Genomic DNA, 6,722 nt, shown 5'->3' with positions numbered 1-6,722 from the left:
TCGTCACAAATTCACAGTCAGAAATAAGTCGGGCGTGTTCCTCCCAGGGCGTGTCCCCTTCAACCCAGTCCACCACTTGTAACCCGCACTAAAAGCACTCCGTTATGTCTCGTTTTCCCGTAAAGAAGAAACCGGCTAACGCCATCTCTCGCGGATGTTGAGACTTTGTCCAGTTGGCGAATGTAGCAAAACGTTTTTCCATACCCGCCATCCCGGGTGTGTGCAAGGTGAAGCTAGGAGGCAGGCCTAAAACGTCTTCACCCTTAGTCAAAGGACAGCTAGACGATTCCCGCTTGTGCTGATCCGGAAGGTATTCGTCTCCTGGCCAGTCACGAACACTCCATGGGCAATACGCACAACGTACTTTATCCGGAAACGAATGAAGATACATTCCAGCCACAACTAGGTCCGCAGCCGGCATCAAAGGCCACGGCCAATTAGCAAACGTACGCATCCGGTTTTGCACGCAATGCAGATCCATACTCGGTGACCTAAACTAAAGTCACTCAACACAGCATTATATAGTAGGTTTAATACGGAACGGCGATCCAATTTGGATCTAGTAAGATTAAGTGTATAAGGAAATGCTCCAATTAGAGTAGGGAGAAAGAACCAATCAGATGCCGATGTGGGGCAGTCATCGCCAGCTTTATTAACAGAGACCAGGCTCAAACTAGGTCAACCACCAGTCCGATTAATAAAGCTCAGACATGTGTAAGTACGCCAGTCTTGTTGACGCCAGTCTTGAGATCTGACACAAAATAGGTCATTCGCCAGTACTCATTGGCGTTCAAAGTTTATAAAAGGCGCGCGTCGCTGTAGCAGACTTCCAGTTAAAACTTTTCGGATGCTCACCATGGATGACTATCAGCTAACGGAAGCGGATCGTATGGACACTGATGCCATTTTCGCCGAAGGGTCATGGTATCTTCCACCATCCCCACCGTACGTTGTTGCTGAAGCGGATTGCCGAGATATTGAAGCCATAATCGCCGAAGGTAACTGGGATTTGGAGGAGAATGGGGTAAGTGACCTTTGCTGAAAACCGCTGAATTTTATTTTAATTCAATTATTCGCATGACCTTTTCCGTATGCTAATATAATAAAAATTTTGAGGCGATAAGTTGTAGTTATAACACTAAGTGTTTTAACATAACAATTTTCGCAGAACTAAAATTTTTCGATAAATTTCGAAACGTATGTGCTCTATAACCAGTCAGCTAATTGTGATTTCTTGGCTCAGTTGGAACAGTAGTCTTCGACGCCAGTCAGCCTTTTGACCTACTTAGAACAATAGTTTGTTTTGATGACACCAACTTGCGAATACTGACCTATCCTGGTTAGTGCAATAGTCTTCGACGCCAGCCAACATCTTGACCTACTTAGAACAATAGTTTGTTTTGATCGACACTGTATTGTGAATACGGATCTGTCCTAGTTAGAACAATAGCCTTCGGCGCCAGTCAGCCTTTTGACCCATTTAAAACAAAATTGCTTTGATGAAAACCAACATACTAATATGGATTAATCCAAGTTAGAACAATAGCTGAGTCAACCTTTTGACCTACTTAAAACAATTGAACTGATAAGGTCTTGATGAACCCGAATTTGTTAACGTAGCTATGACATACTATAAACTACAACCATCGACGCCGATTTGCACAATTGTTTAAGGTTTTGTTTTGATTGATTGTAAGCGCGCATATGTTCTAGCTACAGTGCTAGCAGATATCACACGCTGCAATTCTTATCATGTTAAGTAAACGTTGTGGAACCACATTACGTGCTTTTAGCTGGTTTGTCTTTGATATGGAAAATCGCAGCACTTACCGATTTCCAATGATCTAGGTGGGAATGCGTGTTAATCAGGCAGGCGCGGGGGATCCGGCGGATGTTATTATGGACATCGACGACCCTGAAAAGCCAGCATCAGTTTTGGAGAAGCCATTGGTAAGCTGACAAAAAATCTAAATACAATTCTTTAAAACAACGCAGATACAATGGTTTCAAAATAATTATTTTGCAAAGCAAACAGACGCATAAAAGTTTAAAAGCAATTAATTATTTATTGCTGTATATAAAAAATATATTACAATCTTTTTATAGCAAGTTATTAATTTTTCATAAGTTACGCCTGTTGAGCTTCCGTAGCAAAAAGTGATATTTTAGGTTCTCGAAGATATTAGTGACATTCTGGATTTCTCAGCTCTGTTCAGCCTCACGAAGAACAGAGAGCGTCAGTACAAGAAGTTCAACTGCCTCGAGTACGAGTACCGCGCGGAAATAGCCAAACTACCGCGTATTTACTCCCAGGAGGAAACTGTCCTGCTCATGCCTTTACTGCTGGAATCCATATTGAATCTCTGCGTTGCCCAGTTTCAACCGTCTGGCCGCGTTACCGTTTCCATTAGCTGTGCGTCACTGGAATTTCCAATTTACCTGTCTATGCGGAAACTGTCGGATTTTAGTGTCGACGAACATGTTGCTGTATGGGCCAAGTCTAACTCTGGGCGGGCGGTGCTGGACGATACCTTCGCAGTTCGTATTTTTCGTACCGTTATCCCTAGTGGTGGCAACTGGAAGCGTAACTATCGCCACGTGGCTCGGGGCGCCAAACGTTTCAGCAAATCTATAGTTACTGTTCGCGTGGATAATAACTACTGCCTCCCAGCTGCATTGTACTTGCGCAAGTATCGTTTAACGCATGATGTTCAGGGAGCGTATAAGAGCCAGTGGAAACATCTGTACAGCAAGGATGGAGTCAATAAGCTGAAAAGCCACGCCACTGAAATCCTCCAGTTATGTGACTTACCCCTTGATCGGTATTGCGACCTGAACGACCTGAGTGCCATCCAGGAAGAATGCTTTCCAGAGTACCAAATCAAAGTGATTTCAGCCGATCATGGTAATGCCATCATTGCCCGTGTCCCAGAGAAGAAGACAAAGATGATGCAAGAAATATTTGTACTGTTGGAGAAGAACCACTTTGATCTCGTTGCAAGTGCGACCGGCATTTTTCATTCATCGTATTTTTGTCAACACTGTGACGTGCCGTATGGCCATAAAGAACGGCACCGATGCAGTGGAAATTGTCGCTTTTGCTATCGGTCAGTCAATGACTGTGTGGAAGGGATTGTTGTTCACTGCGGCGACTGTAGGCGTACGTTCAACAACCAGGATTGCTTCAACATCCACATGAATATTCGGAAAAACTGGAAAACGTTTTGTTCTCAAATTTTCTATTGTAAAGATTGCCGGCGTTTTGTGAACTTGACGCGGCGAAACGGTCAGAAACACCAGTGTGGGGAAATGTTTTGCACGGTGTGTCGTGAATGGGTCCAGCAAGCAGACCATAAGTGTTATATGAAAGTTTTCCCGAAACCATTGCCGCCTATGCCAGGTCAACCGGAACCGTCGAAGCGGTATATCTTTTTTGATTATGAGACGTACAACGATCCCGTCAATGGACATACCCCGAGTTGTGTCGTGGCTCATTATGAGGACGGGACGGAATTCAGGTTTCCGGCAGACGGCCAGCCAATGACCACAGATGTTGCTCAGCAGTTTGGTGAATGGTTGTTTTCGGAGCAACACAATCGACATACGATACTTGCTCACAACTTCCGCGGTTATGACGGTCACTTCATCTTAAAGTACCTTTTGAATAACAAGTTGAAGGGCGTGGAAGTAATAAAAAGAGGAAATCAGCTCCTGGAAGTGCGGTATCGGTCTCTCAATATGTGTTCCAGAGGCACTCTGAATTTTTTACCTATGAAGCTGAGCAGTCTACCCAAGGCGGTGGGCTTGGAGGTCGAGGTCAAGAAAGGTGACTTCCCACATTATTTCAATCGCCCGGAGAACTGGGACAAAGTGCTGCCGTGGCCCGACCCGGAAATGTATGTTTTTGACGGCCTGAAGAAGCAAGACAAAGATAAATTTCTCAAGTGGCACGCTGGGGCGAAGGCCGCTGCAGGTGGGAATTTTGACTTCCGTGCGGAAATTATGTCGTATTGCTCGAATGACGTAACCGTACTTCGACGGTGCGCCCTGAAGTTTGTTGATGATTTTATTGCCCTGACTAACTTGAACCCGCTGGATAGTATCACTATGTCATCGGCTTGTAATCGCTACTACCGCACCTTTCATTTTGAACGCAAGAAGATAGCTGTACTGTCAGCCCATGGTCCTCACCGCAATCGACGTACTAGTGTTCAGGCTACTCAGTGGTTGGAAGTGCTGAACCGAGACCTCGGCGGGCGTGTTCAGCATGGACGGAATGGCAAAGAAATACGTATTGGCCCGTATTACGTGGATGGTTACGATGCTGCTACTCGTACAGTGTACGAGTATAATGGGTGTGTATTCCACGGACATCCCGAGTGCACTGATGAGGAAGATCGGTCGCCTTTCTCCCGTAAAAAGATGAGCGAATTGTACCAGGAATACTTGGACCGTGTGCGATACCTGGAAGATGAAAAGTATACAGTAACTACCAAGTGGGAGTGTGACTGGAAAAGGGAACGTTAAGAAGCTGATATCGCCTCTTTTTTGTCTGGCAAAAACCTGCGTAAACCTCTTAATCCCCGGGATGCCTTTAAAGGTGACGTACTAATGCCAGTCGTTTGTACTACGCGGTGAAGCCGAAAGAAATGATTATGCACTTTGACGCTGTCAGCCTGTACCCTTTCGTTAACAAGACCAAGACGTACCCTATCGGCCACCCCACGATTACATTGTCGGATTTCAAGGATGTGAAAGAATACTATGGCTTGGTGTCGTGCAAAGTGCTACCGCCGTGGCAGTGTTTGTACCCTGTTCTCCCTGCTACTATCAACAAAAAGCTAGTTTTCGCGCTTTGTCGTACGTGTGCGGACACCAGAAATAACGACTATTGCCAGCACACCGACGCTGACCGCTGCCTCGAAGGGGTATGGACCACACCGGAGCTCCACCACGCCATCAACCGGGGATATACCGTGCAAGAGGTGTATGACGTATGGCACTGGGACACTATGGAAGCCGGTGTTTATGCTGCGTACATCAACAAGTTTCTGAAAATCAAGATGGAGGCGAGCGGTTGGCCGAGCTGGCGTAGGTTTTCGCAGCAGAAGGATGAATATCTCCGTCAGGTAAAAGAGCGGGAAGGCATTGATCTTGATCCGGAAGCCGTGATCTACGATGCTGGACGCCGTAACGTGGCCAAAACCTGCCTGAACTACCGATGGGGCAAGCAAGGGCAGCGGGATTCTATGACTATGACCAAATTCATCTACAAGACTAAGGATTACTTGGACATGATCCGCTCAAAGGCCGTGGAAATTCATGATGTGTTTGCCATCAACGAGGACTGCCTCATGGTGACGTACTCAAAGGGAGAAGACTACAACGAAGGTAGTAACGCTACGAACGTCGCCCTCGCCGCCTTCACCACTGTAAATGCTCGCCTCATCCTCCTGGACATGATGGAGAAACTTGGTGATCGCCTAATGTACTACGATACAGATTCCGTTGTCTTCCTCACCCGACCAGGGGACTGGGTGCCGGAAACCGGTAGTATCCTAGGCGACTGGGATAACCAGTTGCAAGCCGGAGAGAGCCACATCGTGAAGTTTGTGTCGTGTGGTCCGAAAGTGTACAGCTACGAGACTGACACTGGTCGGATCGAATTAAAGGTGTGAATACTCAAGTTAGACGTACAGTAAGTATGTATGTACAGTGTATTCATTGATGGTAGGCAAAAGGTCTTACCCAAAACGGGTACACGGAGGATATTCTGGATTTTAACGAAGTCACCAAGTCCTTCAGCCGCACCAGACAGTCTTTGGACTTCGAAAAACTCAAGAGCCTTTTGGACGGAACGGAATCACAGGTTCAGATTATCTACCCTGAATACATCAAGCGGAACGCGAGGACACAAGAGATAAACACGGTTCAACTGTTCAAGAAGCTGAGAATGGTTTACGATAAGCGCATGTTACTTGCTGATTTTACTACCCTACCTTTTGGTACTAAACAATAAAATGTTTCCCAGTACAACGATGATTACTAGAGCGCTAGGTATTATAAGAGAGACTGGTTTGTTTTTTGCTACTAATCAAAAGTATTTTCATTAATAACCGGCGGATTGTTTGTTGTTATCGCGAAAAAGGGGCTAGAAGCCCGTAACTTACAGCGCACTAACGTGAAATATCATCTTCAAATTGGTGTATTGTGAGTGCCGGGGCTGGCTATCGCATACCAAGCTTCATGGAACTTACGACCAGGTAAGAACGCATATTTTAACTTTCGGTGCTCTGTTTGATGTTACCACAAAGAACTATCTAAATATCCTTACTATTGACCGGACGTGTCGGTGGTGAATCATCACTCATCATGACGTCTAGTACATTCTTTGTAAGCTGGGTGGATTCCGTTATGCGGGTTACGTTGGGTTTAGCGAATTGGCAACATATTTCTGAAACATTAAAAACCAGTAATAAAATGGTGATGAGAATTCCAAAAATAATAGAAATTATCTCTTTGATTGTAGGTTTATCCATGATTTATTAGTGATTTTATGAATTCGTTGTCTCTTAGTTTTGTGCTTATACGGAAAAATTTATTGGTAAATTTGCATACCAATTTATCATTCACCCCTTTATGCTTGGTAAATGCCGACATTAGATCCTTATACGAAAAACCGTAGCCTCGCAATAATACATGAAACATACAGTACTGACCGC

The 6,722-nt window shown here is 45.1% G+C and overlaps 1 long non-coding RNA gene across 1 annotated transcript; it reads right to left on the bottom strand.

The window, feature by feature from the left end:
- Positions 1-825: 825 nt before the first annotated feature.
- LOC129581392 (uncharacterized) lies at positions 826-6,035 on the bottom strand. Its single transcript, XR_008689504.1, has 3 exons — positions 5,749-6,035; positions 1,831-1,915; positions 826-1,038 (listed from the first exon to the last, which is right to left on the bottom strand). It is a non-coding gene; the product is annotated as an uncharacterized LOC129581392 (long non-coding RNA).
- Between the last annotated feature and the right edge of the window lie 687 nt (positions 6,036-6,722).

The sequence above is a fragment of the Paramacrobiotus metropolitanus genome, unplaced genomic scaffold (assembly GCF_019649055.1).
Source record: "Paramacrobiotus metropolitanus isolate TYO unplaced genomic scaffold, Prichtersi_v1.0 Parri_scaffold0000001, whole genome shotgun sequence".
Classification (NCBI taxonomy): Eukaryota; Metazoa; Tardigrada; class Eutardigrada; order Parachela; family Macrobiotidae; genus Paramacrobiotus; species Paramacrobiotus metropolitanus.
This window is presented reverse-complemented; position numbering and strand designations above follow the sequence as displayed.